Source organism: Mesocricetus auratus, unplaced genomic scaffold (genome assembly GCF_017639785.1).
Source record: "Mesocricetus auratus isolate SY011 unplaced genomic scaffold, BCM_Maur_2.0 Super-Scaffold_4256, whole genome shotgun sequence".
Taxonomy (NCBI): Eukaryota; Metazoa; Chordata; class Mammalia; order Rodentia; family Cricetidae; genus Mesocricetus; species Mesocricetus auratus.
In genome coordinates this window covers 91,997,145-92,016,850 of record NW_024429182.1, presented here as the reverse complement: position 1 = coordinate 92,016,850, position 19,706 = coordinate 91,997,145, and the positions used below count along the sequence as shown (strand labels likewise).

The following is a 19,706-nucleotide window of genomic DNA, read 5'->3' as shown; positions in this document are numbered from 1 at the left end:
TCTTAGGGAAGTGCCTGGACCCTACCCTGAGTGAAATGATAGACTCTAGATATCCCCTATGTGGAAGGAATTGGCAATAAGGTGGGAGGATGGGGGGGATGGTGTGGGGATGCGGGAGGAGGTGAGGGAGAGGGAACTGGGATTGACATGTAAAACAAGCTATAAAATTAAAATAAAAATAAATAAAAAAGAAAGTAAGGAAAGCCAAGAACAAACAACCAAACAAGTGAAAGAAACAATTCAAACAGTTCAAGATTTGAAATCTGAAATAAAAACAATAAACACAGAATGAGGTAATGCTGGAAATAGAAAAGCTGGGTAAGCAATCAAGAAGTACATATGGGCTGGGCGGTGGTGGCACATGACTTTAATCCCAGCACTCGGGAGGCAGAGGCAGGCAGATCTCTGTGAGTTTAAGGCCAGGCTGGACCGACAGCCTCCAAAACAATACAGAGAAACCCTGTCTCATAAAAACCAAAAACAAAAAATATAAAAAAGAAGTACATATGTAAGTATAACCAAAAGAATAAAAGAGATGGAAAAGAGAATTTCAGGTATTGAAGACTCATTAGAAGAAATAGAGTCATCAACCAAAGAAAATCTTAAACCCAACAAATCCCTAACACAAAATATCCAGGAAATACGAGACACCATGAAAAGACCAAACACAAGAATAATAGGTATAGAAGGCAAAGAAATACAGCTCCAGGATATAGAAAACATATTCAATAAATTACGGAAGAAAACTTTCCCAACCTAAAGAAGGACATGCCTATGAGAGTACAAGAAACTTACCAAACACCAAATAGACTGGACCACAAAAAGAAGTCCCCTTGCCACATAATAATCAAAATACTAAACTTACAGAGTAAAGAAAAAATATTAAAAGCACCAAAGGAAAAAACATCAAGTAACATATCAGAATCACACCTGACTTCTCATTGGAAACTCTGAATGCCAGAAGTTCCTGAAGAGATGTTGTATAACACTAAGGGACCATGAATTCCAACCCAGACTTCTATACCCAGGAAAGCTTTCAATCATTATAGACAGAGAAAACAAGGTATTCCATGGCAAAACTATATTTAAACAATACATATCCCTAAATCAAGTCCTACAGAAAGTACTGGAAGGAAGATTCCAAGCCAAAGAAGTAAACTACACTCACAAAAACATAGGCAATAGATAATCCCACTTTACCTCTCACCAAAAAATGTGTTGGGCAGGAATCCACACATAATACCAACACCACTAACAAATCCAAACAAACAAGAATTAACAATAAATGGTCATTAATGTCTCTCAATATCAATGGTTTTAAATAGCCTATAAAAAGATACAGGCTAACAGAATGGATATGAAGACAGAATCCAACCTTCTGCTGCATACAAGAAACACACCTCAAATTCAAAGACAGAAGTTACCTTAGAGTAAAGGGTTGGGAAAAGATTTTCCAATTAAATTAACCCAAAAAACAAGCTGGTGTCACAATCCTATTATCTAAAAAATTAGACTCCACACTAAAATCAATCAAAAGAGATGAAGAAGGCCTTTTCATATTCATCACAGAAAAAGTCCATTAAGATGAAGTCTCAATACTGAATATATATGCTCTAAATAAAAAGCCACCCACATACGTAAAAGAAACATTACTATAACTTAAATCATACATTAAACCCTAAACACAGCGGGAGACTTCAACACCCCACTATCAACACTAGACAGGAACACTAGACAGAAACTTAAAGAAACAAAGGAACTAACAGAAGTTATGTCCCAATTGGGTTTCACAGACGTTTATAGAACATTCCATCCAAATAAAAAAGAATATACCTTCTTCTCATCGCCACATGAAACCTTCTCTAAAAATCAACGACATATTTGGCAATATAGCAAACCTCAACAGATACAAAAAATTGGAATAACCCCCTGTATCTTATTGGATTACCATGGTTTAAAGTTAGAATTCAACAACAATGCAAATTGCAGACCCTACAAACCCATGGAAACTGAACTATGAGCAATTACACCGTTCCTGGATGAAGGCAGAAATAAAGAAAGAAATTAAAGACTTCCTAGAATTCAGTGAGAATGAAACAAAACATACCCAAACTTATGGTATACTCTGAAAGCAGTGCTAAGAGGAAAGTTCATTGCACTAAGTGCCCACATGAAGAAACTGGAGAATAGTCACACTAGAGAATTAACAGCATAACTGAAAGCCCTAGAATAAAAAGAAGCAAACTCACCCCACAGGAATAGAAGCCAGGAAATAATCAAATCGAGGGATGAAATCAATAAAGTAGAAACAATGAAAAAATACAAAGAATCAATGAAACAAGAGTTGGTTCTTCAAGAAAATCAACATGATAGGCAAACCTTTATCCAAACTAACAAAAAGGCATAGAGAGAGCATTCAAGTGAACAAAACCAGAAATGAAAGGCAGGACATAACAATGAACACTGAAGAAAGCCAGAGAATCATCATAACATTCTTTGAAAACCTGTACTCCACAAAATTCAAAAATTTAAAGAAAATGGACAATTTTCTGGATAGATATCACTTACCAAATTAAATCAAGAACAGATAAGCAATTTAAACAGACCAAACCGCCTAATGAAATAGAAACAATCATCAAAAGTCTTCCAACCAAAAAAAAAAAAAAAAAAAACCCAGGGCCAGATGGATTCAAGGCAGAATTCTACCAGAAATTAAAAAACAAGCTAATACCAATACTCCTCAAGCTGTTCCACACAATAGATGCAGAAAGGACATTGCCAAACTCTTTTTACGAGGCTGCAATTACCTTGGTATCCAAGCCACACAAAGTCTCAACTAAGAAAGAGATCTATAGACCAATCTCCCTCATGAATATTGATGCAAAAATACTCAATAAAATAGTGACAAATTGTATCCATGAACACATCAGAAAAAATCATCCACAATGATCAATCAAGTAGACTTCATCCCAGGGAATGCAGGGATGGTTCAATATATGAGAATCCCTCAATGTAATTCATCATATAAACAAACTGAAAAAGAAAAAAACACATTATCATCTCACTAGATGCTGAAAAAGACTTTAACGAAATCCAACACCCTTTCATGATAAAGGTCTTGGAGATATCAGTGATAACAGCAACTTTAGTTAAAAAAAAATAGATCCAGGGTAATGAAAACAGCATTATACAATAAAAGACCTTCAGGAGGCATCACCTTCCCTGACTTCAACTTTTATTTTTTTTAAAAATTTTTTTTTTTGGTTTTTCGAGACAAGGTTTCTCTGTGGCTTTGGAGGCTGTCCTGGAACTCACTTGGTAGTCCAGGCTGGTCTTGAACTCACAGAGATCCGCCTGCCTCTGCCTCCCGAGTGCTGGGATTAAAGGCATGCACCACCAACTCCCGGCTCAACTTTTATTTTAGAGGAATAGTCCTGAAAACAGTTTGGTATTGGCACAAAAGTAGCAGAAAGTGGAAAGATCTCCCATACTTTGGATAGGTAGGATCAATATAGTAAAAATGGCAATCTTGCCAAAAGCAATCTACAGATTCACTGCAATCCCCATTAAAATCCAAATACAATTCTTCACAGACCTTGAAAGAATAATACTCAACTTTATATGGAAAAACAAAGACCCAGGATAGCCAAAACCACCCTGTACAATAAAGGAACTTCCAGAGGCATCACTATCCATGAAAAAAAAAATAGGCAGGTAGACCAATGGAATCAAATTGAAGATCCATATATTAACCCCCACAACTATGATACCCTGATTTTTGACAAAGAAGCTAAAGTTATACAATGGAAAAAGGAAAGCATCTTCCTTCAACAAATGGTGCTGATTTAATTAGATGATGACATGTAGAAGGTGGCCAACAGATCCTTATCTATCACCATGAACAAAATTTAAGTGCAGGGCTGGAAAAAGAGCACTGGCTGCTTTTTCAGAGGTCTGAGTTCAATTCCCAGCAACCATGTGGTGGCTCACAACCATCTATAATGAGGTCTGGTGCTCCCTTCTGGCATACAGGTGTATATGCAAATAAACACTACATGTAATAAAAATAAATTAATTAATTTAAAAAACTTAAGCACAAATGGATCAAAGACTGCAACATAAATCCAGCCACACTGAACCTCTTAAAAGAGAAAGTGGGTGGTATCCTTGAATGAGTTGGTATAGGAGGTCACTTCATGAACATAACTCTACTAGCACAGACACTGAGATCGACAATTAATAAGTGGGACCTCCTGAAACTGAAGCTTCTGGAAGACAAAGGACACAGTCAACAAGATAAAATGGCAGTGCACAGAATGGGAAAAGATCTTCACTAACCTTACTTCTGACAGAGGGCTGATTTCCAAATTATACAAAGAACTCAAGAAGCTAGTCACCATAACACCTAACAATCCAATTAAAAAGTGGGGTTCACAATCCTCCACATAGAGGGATACTCTCTCAGTCTAGACACATGGAGGAGGGCCTGGGCCCTGCTCCAAATGATATGACAGACTTTGAACATCCCCCATGGAAAGCCTCACCCTCCCTGGGGAGCAGAAAGGGGGTAGGATAAGGGGTTGATCGGGGACAGGGGAGGTGGGGAGATGGAGGGAACTGGGATTGATATGTAAAACAAGATTGTTTCTAATTTAAATTAAAAAATAAAAAATGGGGTTCAGAAATAAATACAGAATTCTCAATAGAGGAATCTAAAATGGCTGAAAGACACTTATGAATGTGCTCAACATCCTTAGCAATCAGGGAAATGCAACTACAAACAACTCTGAGATATCTTATACGGCCAGAAAAATCAAAATAAAAAAAAACCACCAATGACAGTCTATGTTGGAGAGGATGTGGAGAAAGGGGAACACTCATCCATGCTGGTAGCAGAGTGCAAACTCTTACATCCACTTTGGAAATCAGTATGGGTGATCCTCAAAAAAATGGGAATCAGTCGGCCGGGTGTTGGTGGCACGCACCTTTAATCCCAGCACTCGGGAGGCAGAGGCAGGCGGATCTCTGTGAGTTCGAGGCCGGGCTGGACCGACAGCCTCAAAAACAATACAGAGAGAGGAAAGAGATCAGCTCCTCCAAGACCCCAACCCAGCGAGCCCAGCTTCAGGTGAGATTGGGTCTCTGGCTGGGACCACCCGCCCATCACCCATCCCCCTCCATCTTCGGGGCCGCTCCCGGCTTCCAGAAGAGCCGCCCACACAGGAAAGAGATCAGCTCCTCCAAGACCCCAACCCAGCGAGCCCAGCTTCAGGTGAGATTGGGTCCCCGGCTGGGACCACCCGCCCATCACCCATCCCCCTCCATCTTCGGGGCCGCTCCGGGCTTCCAGAAGAGCCGCCCACACAGGAAAGAGATCAGCTCCTCCAAGACCCCAACCCAGCGAGCCCATCTTCAGGTGAGATTGGGTCCCCGGCTGGGACCACCCGCCCATCACCTATCCCCCTCCATCTTCGGGGCCGCTCCCGGCTTCCAGAAGAGCCGCCCACACAGGAAAGAGATCAGCTCCCCAAGACCCCAACCCAGCGAGTCCAGCTTCAGGTGAGATTGGGTCTCTGGCTGGGACCACCCGCCCATCACCCATCCCCTCCATCTTCGGGGCCGCTCCGGGCTTCCAGAAGAGCCGCCCACACAGGAAAGAGATCAGCTCCCCAAGACCCCAACCCAGCGAGTCCAGCTTCAGGTGAGATTGGGTCTCTGGCTGGGACCACCCGCCCATCACCCATCCCCCGCCATCTTCGGGGCCGCTCCCGGCTTCCAGAAGAGCCGCCCACACAGGAAAGAGATCAGCTCCTCCAAGACCCCAACCCAGCGAGCCCAGCTTCAGGTGAGATTGGGTCCCCGGCTGGGACCACCCGCCCATCACCCATCCCCCTCCATCTTCGGGGCCGCTCCCGGCTTCCAGAAGAGCCGCCCACACAGGAAAGAGATCAGCTCCCCAAGACCCCAACCCAGCGAGTCCAGCTTCAGGTGAGATTGGGTCTCTGGCTGGGACCACCCGCCCATCACCCATCCCCCTCCATCTTCGGGGCCGCTCCGGGCTTCCAGAAGAGCCGCCCACACAGGAAAGAGATCAGCTCCCCAAGACCCCAACCCAGCGAGTCCAGCTTCAGGTGAGATTGGGTCTCTGGCTGGGACCACCCGCCCATCACCCATCCCCCGCCATCTTCGGGGCCGCTCCCGGCTTCCAGAAGAGCCGCCCACACAGGAAAGAGATCAGCTCCTCCAAGACCCCAACCCAGCGAGCCCAGCTTCAGGTGAGATTGGGTCCCCGGCTGGGACCACCCGCCCATCACCCATCCCCCTCCATCTTCGGGGCCGCTCCGGGCTTCCAGAAGAGCCGCCCACACAGGAAAGAGATCAGCTCCTCCAAGACCCCAACCCAGCGAGCCCATCTTCAGGTGAGATTGGGTCCCCGGCTGGGACCACCCGCCCATCACCTATCCCCTCCATCTTCGGGGCCGCTCCCGGCTTCCAGAAGAGCCGCCCACACAGGAAAGAGATCAGCTCCCCAAGACCCCAACCCAGCGAGTCCAGCTTCAGGTGAGATTGGGTCTCTGGCTGGGACCACCCGCCCATCACCCATCCCCCTCCATCTTCGGGGCCGCTCCGGGCTTCCAGAAGAGCCGCCCACACAGGAAAGAGATCAGCTCCCCAAGACCCCAACCCAGCGAGTCCAGCTTCAGGTGAGATTGGGTCTCTGGCTGGGACCACCCGCCCATCACCCATCCCCCGCCATCTTCGGGGCCGCTCCCGGCTTCCAGAAGAGCCGCCCACACAGGAAAGAGATCAGCTCCTCCAAGACCCCAACCCAGCGAGCCCAGCTTCAGGTGAGATTGGGTCCCCGGCTGGGACCACCCGCCCATCACCCATCCCCTCCATCTTCGGGGCCGCTCCCGGCTTCCAGAAGAGCCGCCCACACAGGAAAGAGATCAGCTCCCCAAGACCCCAACCCAGCGAGTCCAGCTTCAGGTGAGATTGGGTCTCTGGCTGGGACCACCCGCCCATCACCCATCCCCCTCCATCTTCGGGGCCGCTCCCGGCTTCCAGAAGAGCCGCCCACACAGGAAAGAGATCAGCTCCTCCAAGACCCCAACCCAGCGAGCCCAGCTTCAGGTGAGATTGGGTCCCCGGCTGGGACCACCCGCCCATCACCCATCCCCCTCCATCTTCGGGGCCGCTCCCGGCTTCCAGAAGAGCCGCCCACACAGGAAAGAGATCAGCTCCTCCAAGACCCCAACCCAGCGAGCCCAGCTTCAGGTGAGATTGGGTCTCTGGCTGGGACCACCCGCCCATCACCCATCCCCCTCCATCTTCGGGGCCGCTCCCGGCTTCCAGAAGAGCCGCCCACACAGGAAAGAGATCAGCTCCTCCAAGACCCCAACCCAGCGAGCCCAGCTTCAGAAGAGCCGCCCACACAGGAAAGAGATCAGCCCCTCCAAGACCCCAACCCCAGCGAGGCCAGCTTCAGCTTCAGCTGCAGTAAAGAAGGAGACCAGTGGAGACAGAAAGCCCCCACCAGCACCCACTGGAAGAAGAGATGGGAAGAAGACAGAATAAGAGATCACTCAGCAATAGAAACACCAACACGACCCCACCAGAATCCAGGGATCCAACACCAGCAAGACCTGAAAAGCACTACATAGATGAAGAAGAGGAGACAGACCTTAAAAATTATTTCATGAAGATGATGGAGAGCCTCAAGGAAGAAACGAGGAAATCCCTTAAAGAAATAGAAGAAAAAACAAACCAAAAAATCCATGAAATGGGGGGAAAAATTCAAGAAATAAACAAATCTCTCAAAGAATCCAAAGAGCACCAAGAAAAAACAACCAAGAAAATTAAGGAAACAGCTCAAACAGTTGAAGGATTGAAAGCTGAAATAGAAACGATAAAGAAAACACAGAATGAAGGGATGCTGGAAATAGAAAAGCTCGGTAAACGGTCTGGAATCACAGATGCAAGCATCACCAATAGAATACAAGAGATAGAAGAGAGATCTCAGGTGTTGAAGACTCATTAGAGGACATAGCATCGTCAACCAAAGAAAATCTCAAAACCAACAAATCCTTAACACAAAATATCCAGGAAATATGGGACACCGTGAAGAAGCCAAACCTGAGAATAATAGGTATAGAAGAAGGTGAAGAACTTCAACTTAAAGGTACAGAAAACATATTCAACAAAATCATAGAAGAAAACTTCCCTAACCTAAAGAAAGATATGCCTATGAAAGTACAAGAATCTTACAGAACACCAAATAGGCTTGACCAGAAGAAGAAGTCACCTCGCCATATAATAATCAAAACATCAAACCTACAGAGCAAAGAGAAAATATTAAGAGCAGCTAAAGAAAAAGGCCAAGTAACATACAAAGGCAGACCTATCCGAATTACACCTGACTTCTCAATGGAAACGATGAAAGCCAGAAGATCCTGGTCAGATGTCCTACAAACGCTAAGGGAACAAGGATGCCAGCCCAGACTACTATATCCAGCAAAGCTCTCAATTACCATAGATGGAGAAAACAAAATATTCCATGACAAAGCCAGATTTAAACAATACGTATCCATGAATCCAGCTCTACAGAAAATGCTAGAAGGAAAACCTAGAGCCAAGGAAGATAACTACATTCACAAAGACACAGGCAATATAGAATCATACTTTACAAAACACTAAAAGAAAAAGGGAGGAGAAACTACACAAAATAACTTCACTAACAATAAATCAAGCGCAAGCGCAAACAAGGATCACCAATCAATGGTCATTAATATCCCTCAATGTCAATGGCCTCAACTTACCTATAAAAAGACACAGACTAGCAGAATGGATACGAAGACAGAACCCTTCCTTCTGCTGCATACAAGAAACACATCTCAACACCAAAGACAGACGTTATCTCAGAGTAAAGGGCTGGGAAAAGATCTTCCAATCAAACGGCCCCAAGAAACAAGCGGGCGTAGCAATCCTAATATCTAACAAATTAGACTTCAAATTAAAATCAATCAAAAGAGATGAAGAAGGGCACTTCATATTCATCAAAGGAAAAATACATCAAGACGAAGTCTCGATTTTAAATATCTACGCCCCAAATACAAAGGCACCTACATTCGTGAAAGAAACATTACTAAAGCTCAAAATGCACATAAAATCTCACACACTAATAGTAGGAGACTTCAACACTCCGCTCTCACCGCTAGATAGGACCTCCAGACAGAAACTTAACAAAGAAACAAAAGAATTAATAGAAGTTATGACCCAACTGGGTTTAACAGACATCTATAGAACATTCCACCCAAATACAAAGGGATATACCTTCTTCTCGGCACCACATGGAACCTTCTCTAAAATTGACCACATAATAGGAAACATAGCAAATCTCCACAGATACAAAAAAATTGGAATAACCCCCTGCATCTTATCAGACCACCATGCATTAACATTAGAATTCAACAATAACACAAATCGCAGAAACCCTACAAACTCATGGAGATTGAACAATGCACAATTGCACCATCCCTGGGTAAAGGAACAAATAAAAAAAGAAATTAAAGACTTCCTCGATTTCAATGAGAATGAAGACACAACATACACAAACTTATGGGACACTTTGAAAGCAGTGCTGAGAGGAAAGTTTATAGCACTAAGTGCCCACATGAAAAAACTGGAGAACAGTCATACTAGAGAATTAATAGCACAGCTGAATGTTCTAGAACAAAAAGAAGCAAACTCCCCCAGGAGGAGCAGACGCCAGGAAATAATCAAATTGAGGGCTGAAATCAATCAAGTAGAAACCAGGAAAACATTGAGAAGAATCAATGAAACAAAGAGTTGGTTCTTTGAGAAAATCAACAAAATAGACAAACCTCTGTCCAAACTAACCAAAAGACAGAGAGAGAACATGCTAATTAACAAAATCAGGGATGAGAAAGGGGACATAACAACGGACTCTGAGGAAATCAAGAGAATCATCAGGGCATACTTTGAAAATCTGTACTCCACAAAATTTGAAAATTTAAAGGAAATGGACAATTTCCTGGATAGATATCACTTGCCAAAACTAAATCAAGAACAGATAAATAATCTAAACAGACCTATAACCCCTAATGAAATAGAAGCAGTCATCAAAAGTCTCCCAAACAAAAAAAGCCCAGGCCCAGATGGCTTCAGTGCAGAATTCTACCAGAAATTCAAAGAAGAGCTCATTCCAATACTCGTCAAAGTATTCCACACTATAGAAGCAGGAGGCTCACTGCCAAACTCTTTCTACGAGGCTACAATTACCTTGATACCCAAGCCACACAAAGACACAACTAAGAAAGAGAACTATAGACCAATTTCCCTCATGAACATTGATGCAAAAATACTCAATAAAATACTTGCAAACCGGATTCAAGAACACATCAGAAAAATCATCCACCATGATCAAGTAGGCTTCATTCCAGGAATGCAGGGATGGTTCAACATTAGAAAATCTATCAATGTAATCCACCATATTAACAATCTGCGAAAGAAAAACCACATGATCATCTCACTAGATGCTGAAAAAGCCTTTGACAAAATCCAGCACCCCTTCATGATAAAGGTCCTAGAGAGATCAGGGATAACAGGAACGTACCTGAATATAATAAAAGCAATATACAGTAAACCAACAGCTAACATCAAACTAAATGGAGAGAAACTCAAAGCAATTCCTCTAAAATCAGGAACAAGACAAGGCTGTCCACTCTCTCCATATCTCTTCAATATTGTACTTGAAGTTCTAGCTACAGCAATAAGACAACAAAAGGAGATAAAGGGGATACAAATAGGAAAAGAAGAAGTCAAACTTTCATTATTTGCAGATGATATGATAGTTTACATAAGTGACCCAAAAAACTCCGCAAGGTTACTCCTAGAGCTGATAAACAGCTTCAGCAAAGTGGCAGGATACAAGGTAAACTCAAAAAAATCAGTGGCCCTATTATATACAGATGATGAAGTGACTGAGAAAGAAATCAGAGAAACATCACCTTTTACAATAGCCAAAAACAGCATCAAATATCTGGGGATAATGTTAACCAAGGAAGTGAAAGACCTGTATATCAAAAACTTTGTGTCTTTGAAGAAAGAAATCAAAGAAGATACCAGAAAATGGAAAGATCTCCCATGCTCTTGGATTGGTAGGATCAACATAATAAAAATGGCAATCTTGCCAAAAGCAGTCTATAGATTCAATGCAATCCCTATCAAAATTCCATCACAATTCTTCAAGGACCTGGAAAGATCATTAATCAACTTTATATGGAAAAACAAAAGGCCCAGGATAGCCAAAACATCCCTATACAATAAAGGAACTTCAGGAGGCATCACCATACCTGATTTCAAGCTCTATTATAGAGCTATAGTCCTGAAAACAGCTTGGTATTGGCACAAAAATAGGCAGGTAGACCAATGGAACCGAATCGAAAGCCCTAATTTTAACCCACACACCTATGAACACCTGATTTTTGACAAAGAAGCTAAAACTGTACAGTGGAAAAAAGAAAGCATCTTCAACAAATGGTGCTGGCATAACTGGGTAATGGTATGCAGAAGACTGCAGATAGATCCATGTTTATCGCCTTGTACAAAACTTAAGTCCAAATGGATCAAAGATCTCAACATACATCCAGCCACACTGAAACTTTTAGAAGAGAAAGTGGGAGATACTCTTCAACGAGTTGGTACAGGAGACCACTTCCTAAACATAACACCAGTGGCACAGGCACTGAGATCAACAATTAACAAATGGGACCTTCTGAAACTAAAAAGCTTTTGTAAGGCAAAGGACACAATCAAAAAGACAAAAAGGCAGGCCACAGAATGGGAAAAGATATTCACTAACCCTACATCTGACAGAGGGCTAATCTCCAAAATTTACAAAGAACTCAAGAAACAAGTCTCCAAAACACCAAAGGATCCACTTGAAAGGTGGGGTACAGAGCTAAATAGAGAATTCTCAGTAGAGGAGGCTAAAATGGCCAAGAGACACTTAAGAAAGTGCTCAACATCCTTAGCCATCAGGGAAATGCAAATCAAAACAACTCTGAGATACCATCTTACTCCTGTCAGAATGGCTAGAATCAAAAACACCGAAGACAATTTATGCTGGAGAGGATGTGGAGAGAGAGGATCACTCCTCCATTGCTGGTGGGAATGCCGACTCATACAGCCTCTTTGGAAATCAGTATGGAGATTCCTCAGGAAAATGGGAATTAATCTACCACTAGACCCAGCAATTCCACTCTTAGGCATTTATCCAAATGAGGCAGGTTCATACAACAAGGGCATCTGCTCCACTATGTTCATAGCAGCATTGTTTGTAATAGCCAGAACCTGGAAGCAACCTAGATGCCCCTCAACTGAAGAGTGGATAGAGAAAATGTGGTACATTTACACAATGGAGTATTACTCAGCAGAAAAAAACAATGGAATCTTGAAATTCGCAGGGAAATGGATAGCACTGGAAGAAACCATCCTGAGTGAGGTAACCCAGTCGCAAAAAGACAAACATGGTATGTACTCACTCATATATGGATTTTAAATATGGATCAGGATAGTGCCAGTCTGCACTTCCACAGATAGAGAGTCTGGGAAACAGGAAAGAACCTAAAAGATATGCATATATGCATAGTACCCAAGAGAAGAGGATGGAGACAAGATCCTCTGAATGGATGGGGAACAGGGCGAGGGGGGGGTAGTGGGACCTGGGAAGAGTAGAGGGGGTAAAGAGGAAGGGAGTTGGTCATGGGGGAACAGGAAGTTGAGGGGGTGGGGGTAAAATAGGGGAAGAGGGAATCATAGGATCGAAGACAGATCAGGCACCAGAGTGACCTCGAGTGATCTAAAGGTATAACATCAATTGGCAAGCTAAGCAATAGTGGAAGGACCACCTCGAATGCCCATTCCTGATAATGAACTTGATGTCTATAACTATCCGGGAGCCTTCATCCTGGGACTGATGGAAGCAGAGGCAAACACACAACTAAGCACTGAACTGAACCCAAGGAACCCAGTGACAGAGAGAGAGGAGTGATGAGCAAATTGGCAAGGAATGGGCTGGCAAAACCAGCAGAGACGGCTGATCTGAACAGGGGAGTGCTCTTGGACCCCAGACCGACAGTGGGGAGGCCAGAATGGGACTGATCTGGACCCCCCAAATGTGAGTGTCAGTGAGAAGGCCTGGGCAACCTATGGGGCTCTAAGCTGTGGATCAGTGTCTATCCCTGGTATACAATCTGTCTTCATGTGCCTATGGCACAAAGAGAGATGCTCTCTCAGCCTGGACTCTTAGGGGAGTGCCTTGACCCTACCAAGAGTGAAATGATAGACTCTAGACATCCCCTATGTGGAGGGATTTGGCAATAGGGTGGGAGGGAGGGTGGAAGGGGAGTGCGGGAGGAGGGGAGGGAGAGGGAACTGGGATTGACATGTGAAACAAGCTATTTAAAATTAAAATAAAAAATGATTAAAAAAAAAAAAAAAAAAACAATACAGAGAAACCCTGTCTCGTAAAACCAAAAAAAAAATGGGAATCAGTCTATCCCATGATCTAGTAATTGTACTCTTGAGCATGTACCCAAAGGATGAACATTCATACAACAGAGACATGTGTTCAACTATGTTCATAACAGCATTGTTTGTAATAGCCAGAAACTTAAGAATGGATGCCCCTCAACTGAAGAATGGATGGAGAAAATGTGGTACATTTACACAATGGAGTATTACTCAGTGGAAAAAAATGAAATTTTGAAAATTGCAACCAATTGGATGGAACTAGAAGAAACCATCCTGAGTGAGGTTACCCAGTCACAGAAAGACAAGCATGGTATGTACTCATTCATATATGGATATTAGACCTACAGCAATGGACTGCCAGCCTAAAATCCACACTGCCAGAGAAGCTAGGGAACAAGGAGGACCCTAACAGAAATACATGATTCCCCAAAGAAGGGGAAAGAGACAAGAACTCCTGAGCAAATTGGGAGCGAGGGGGGGGAATGGGGGTGTGAGACAGTAGCGAGTTAGGAAAAAGAGAATGGTAGAAGAAGAGGGGGTAGGAAAACAAGAGGGATCGGAAGACTGTATCAGGGGAGGAAAAGAGGAGAGCAAGAAAAGAGATACCTTAATAAAGGGAGCCAGTTTAGGTTTAAAGAGAAATCTGGCACTAGGGGAATGAATGTTCAGAGATTCACAATGATGACCCCAACTAAGAATCTAGGCAGTAGTGGAGAGGCAGCCTTTGATGCCCTTCCACTTTAATGAGATTGATGACTACCTTAATTGCCATAGTAGAGTATTCATCCAGTAGCTGATGGAAGCAGAAGCAGGCACCCACAACTAAGCACTGAGTCATACTCCTGGAATCCAGTTGTAGAGAGGGAGGAGGGATGAGCAAAAGAGTCAAGAACATTCTGGAAAAAACTACAGAAACTGCTAACCTGACCTAGTGAGAGCGCAGGCACCCCAGTTGTCATGTTGGAGAACCAGCATTGGACTGAAAAAAAGCCCTATGAATGTGAGTGCCAGGTAGGAGGCCTGGGCACTCTATGGGACCTCTAACAGTGGAACCAGTATGTATCCCCTAGTGCACAAATGGATTTTGTATCCAATGGAGGGATACTATCTCAGCCCAGATACATGGAGGGTCTACACCCTTCCACAAATGATGTGACAGAATTTGATGATCCACAATGGAAGGCTCCACTATCCTTGAGGAGCAGGTGGGGGGGGGCTGGGGGTTGGTAGGGGGCATGGGACGATGGGAACTATAGGCAACAAGGCTAATTGATAGGTAAAATGATTGTTTCTAAATAAAAAAAGAGAGAAAAGTCATTTTGATCAAATAACTACAATCAATCATTGTCATGTCATCATATAGGGAAAGAGGAGAAATACTTCAATTTTGTAAAAAGCATGTATAAAAACATATAGGTAACGTCATATTTAATATTGAAATACCAGCTGCTTTTGAGTTATGATCAGGAACAAAGCAAGGATCAAATTCCCATCACTCTTATTTAATAGCCAACCTGAAGTCTTAGGTAATAGATAAGAAAAGTAAATAAAATGTATATACAGGAAAGTAGTAAATGAAAAGATATTATGACTTAGTATGTAGAAAATCCTGGAGCGAACAAAAAACCAGTCTTAAACTAATGTGAATATAAGAAAATCTCCCATTATAAGGTTAAAATAAAAGAAAATGTTCTTTTCATATCAATAAAGAATAAGCAAGTGGTATTTCAAGTTAAAAGCATATTATTATTATTTACATGAATACCAAGGAAAACCTTTAAATGTAAACATAACACAATATGTGCAGACTCATATGAAGAAGACTGTAAATTCTGATGGAACAGATTAAAGAGTTTGTAAATTAATGAGGACATACACCTTAATTGATGCTGTTAAAATTCTCATTGCCCTATGGATCCCTAAATGAAGGGAATCAACAGAATGTTGAAAGCCTTGGAGAGTTGCTGGAATTGAGTCCAGGTTGAATAGCTGGACTCTGATGTCAGCAGGTGGCAACAGCAATAGAAACAAGTAAGACTTGACACCCTATATGTTGCCTTTATCCCACTTCTTCATTGGAAAAGTTTACCCTACAGATAATATTTCCCTTAATCAGGGCTGTGGTGGTATATTATTTATGATTTATTAAAGCTTGTCTGAGAATTCAGAAAGCAAAGTCAGCCTCGAGCTATTGAGGTCACACACCTTTAATCCTAGTACTCAGGATTAAGCAGTAGAATGATATCTGTGTGTCTAAGGCCACCCAGATCTACACAAGATTTATTCAGTCTTAAAGAGAAACAGCTCAGACAAATATGCCTAGTTCTTCAGTCTATGGGAACTGGGAAGTTAAATTGGGAACATCATTGTGCATAAATGGTGATGTCTTAGGGCATAGATAGTATATTATTGACACAGTGGATCCAAAGAGGCCCCAGGAAGGGAGTGGCAAGCAGTGACCTTCATAATGCCATTGAAAGCATGGGGAGTGCCAAAGAGAATTAGGAGCAGGGTCTTTAGCAGTCAGTAGGAGGCATTCATTCTCCAGCCACATTGAGAATATGAAGATATTACAGTCTCAGGATTCTCCAGTCAGGCTGAGTAGAGGTTACAGTTGATTTTTGATGGAGCCAGGATCATCTTTCATTCTGAGGTGGAGTAAGAACTAGTGACAAGCTGCTTTGCTTTTCTGATCTTCAACTTGAACCCAATATCAGTCTCTGGGTTTTTCATTTATTGTGTTACACAGGGCAGGTGCTTCATGACTATTCACTGCTTGGCATGTCAGTGCTATCTGAAAATGCCTTCATGGCCATAGAGATGCATTGCACAAGTTCCTCTACCTAGTTATGTTGTCACTTCAGGTCAACTATCAGACTAGCTCTTTACAGCTTGATCATTATAGATTCACTATAGTCTTAACCAAACCCCTCCCAAGTTGTTTTCTGATAATAAACCAATAAAAGTTTATATGAAGTAACAAAAGGTACAGAACAACCAGTATACAATATTAAGGGAGAAAAATAAGAGTACTGACATCTCAAAGCTTAGTAAAAAGATACATTTATCAATGACATATGGTATTGATGGAGACTATTAAAAACACTTGAAAGCAATAGGCTCCAGAAGTGTACCACATAAATAGAATTAAAAAACCTTAGACCAAGGAGCAAAGACATTATCACAGAGGAAAAGATAGTTTGTAACCAGCATATGGCCCTGGGAATATCCATATCCACATCCATACATATTTAAAAAATCTTGATATATACCTACTTCTTTAAACAATGAACTCAAAGAAAAAACATGGGATTTTAAAAAAATCACAGATGACATCTATACATCTACTGCTAAATCTAATACCTCTATATTCCTTAGGTACTTTTAATATCTACAAACCCAGAAAAGGGATATTTTAAAGTCTATTTCACAAATTACTAAAACGGCTTAAGTACAACCTTATATGATATCTGATCCCATAAAGCAAATTTTTAAGCTCTAATAAATATCTAAAATTAGTTCCTTTAGCACAATAATCCTTAATTCATAAAATAATTTTTCATTAAGCTATCAACTTAAGACTGCATAAATCTTAATAGTCCTAAGCATGTTCATAAAAGTAATACATAAATTAATTAATTAATTAAATAAATTTAAAAAATATTCAAGGATAATAAAAACCAAAACTCAAAATATTTCATGTTATTCCAGTATCTTTGATATACATATAAATCCTTTGTTTAAAATAATTGGCATGAATTTGTTTTACAAAATAATCCCATGTACAAATGATAAATCTAAGATTTACATCAAAGTTGAGATACATGCAAAATGATAAACACATCTTCATAAACTTTTGTTAAATATGTTTATGTTGCCTTTCCTTTTTTATAATTGAAATTTCATCAGAGACAACCCGACATTATTAGCATTAATAATGTAGGTAAGCTTACTTCATACACTTCTTTTAAAAAGCTATTCATTTAGTGACGCTAAAATAATATATTAGCAATAAATTTTAACTAACAATTGTGCCATTAATATGTAAGAACTATTTGCTGTGCTCTCCCCTCTTAAAAGAAACTAGACAAAACAGCTTTCTCTCCAATTCTCTTTCCTTGGTTATTTTAAGACCATAAAGACACAAGGATATAAAAAATAGTCTCCAAGACTGCTAACGGGTTTTGCTTGAGTTTCAAATGTACCTTCCTGTGCCTCCATTTGAAATACAGATATCTTGTTAAGAATCAAGAGTTTTCTAATTTTTGCCTGCTCAAATATATATATAACACTATAAGGAATATAATGTAGAATGAAAGATGCAAAATGTTATGAATGCAAAACATATCTCAGTGACAAGATTAAAAACATGATTTTTATATGGGAGAGGGTTTTATTGTAGATTTTATTGTAAGATGGAAGACTGTTCTAAAGTAAAACTAAAAAGAGACAGGATAAAATTGAAAGTTATCATGTATCAAAAAATGTTTTATAAAAGTGAAAATTTGGAAATGGCATACTGTGTCAATGAATTGGCTCAGTGGGTAAAGGCACCCAAAAACCTGAGTTTGATCCTCAGAATTCACATGCTAGAAGGAGAACTGGACTTTCACAAGTTATCCTATGAACTTCCACATGTATGTTATGGCACACAAAACCCTAACAAATACATACACACGCACATGTGCACACACACACACACACATACACACACCACAAGTAAATATGAAAGTATTGATTTATAAAAACTTGCTTAAAGAGAAAAGATGTTGTCTTAGAATAACTGTGAACACTTTCTAGTAAAGAAACTAAGTCTGAAAAGTATAAAGATTTGTTTAAAATTATTTGTCAAGCTTTGTCTTAATGCTATACAACTAACTATATTCATTCCATAATACTGTTGTAATTAACCGTCTGGGTACTCAATAACCACAGTTAGAGGCTCAAATAATGAGGTCATTGAGGTTAAAAGGAAAACCAATATGTTGGCCATTGCTCCAGTCTACAGATTACTAAGGGAGCAGGGGAGGAAGCTCCTCTAAGAGTGTCTTATAACTTCAATAAATGAGCTGTCTTCCTGATCATAAAGGACAAGGAGAGAGATTCAAAGTGTGGGCTGTGACCTGTGCACACTCCACTTGATGAGGACCATCACAAAAGGAAATACTTTCAGTGCTTCCAAGGAAAACCATGGTCAATGAGACCATGACCCATCCCAACCAGTGACATAACTTGTAAAGAGAAATTGAAAGAGCCAGAAAGGGTGGCAGATTTTCACTCCCAGTTTTCTGAGTACAGCACGGTTTAAAGATTCAATTTCTGTTTTATTGTTAGTTCTTAGAGGTGCCATGGACCAATGTCTGGTTTTGCTATGAGCCTTAGGTTCTGGTAACATGGCAATGTTAAATGCCCATGTATGTCTTTAGCATGTCACAATCCCCTGTGTGCCTCCATTTTCATCATTTGTCATTCTACTCTAGTTTCTGTGTCTATTGTACTTATCTATCTGCCCAATTCCCATTTTCCACTTACTTGTCTCCTTGAAGCCCAGTTCCTGACTTCAGGTTTTACTCCAGAGAGAAGTGAGAAAAGGTTGTGCCCCCTTTCTCAAGGCTGTCAGACAGCTAACCATCAGCTGAGGCTCAGATAGGGCTGTAGAAGGACAAGGGTTGAATTCCCTTGAGGACCAGGCACCTCCCTTTTCCTTCCTGTTCAGAGGTTTTGTTCCTTTCTTGCTTATATTTGTACTTGTGTCATGAGATCAGGGTCCCTTGTGTAAGAGCTTGTAATAGAAAACTTAAAAATGGTCTGAGGAAGAAATTTAAGGACAGATTTATTGGAGTTTTAGCGAAAAAACAAGGCATTCAGGGTGTCAATCTTAGTAGCTGCCAAGAGGAGGGGGGCTTGGTAAGAGGAAGAGGGCCATACTTTCAGAATCAGAGCTTGTTTAAAAAAAAAGAAGACAACCTCCCCAATAGTGTTAACAGTCTTGTAGTTACATCCTGTGCCCCAACAAGCCAGGTTCTGCCACCTATCCATGACAAGTCAAATAAAAGGGCCAAATTAATAGCAAAAAACAGAAAAATATTTTACTCAAGGTGGGCACATAGGGAAGAAGCATAAAGAGATTCAGAGACATCTCACCCTCC

General features: G+C 41.5%; 1 protein-coding gene across 1 annotated transcript in view; it reads right to left on the bottom strand.

Moving 5' to 3' along the window:
* The window catches only part of LOC101827335 (interferon-induced very large GTPase 1-like), a 36,461-nt gene extending 17,231 nt beyond the window's left edge, over window positions 1–19,230 (bottom strand). The window contains 1 exon segment of the mRNA XM_040756844.1: window positions 19,090–19,230. The gene's annotated coding sequence lies outside the window, so the exon portion shown is untranslated.
* Between the last annotated feature and the right edge of the window lie 476 nt (window positions 19,231–19,706).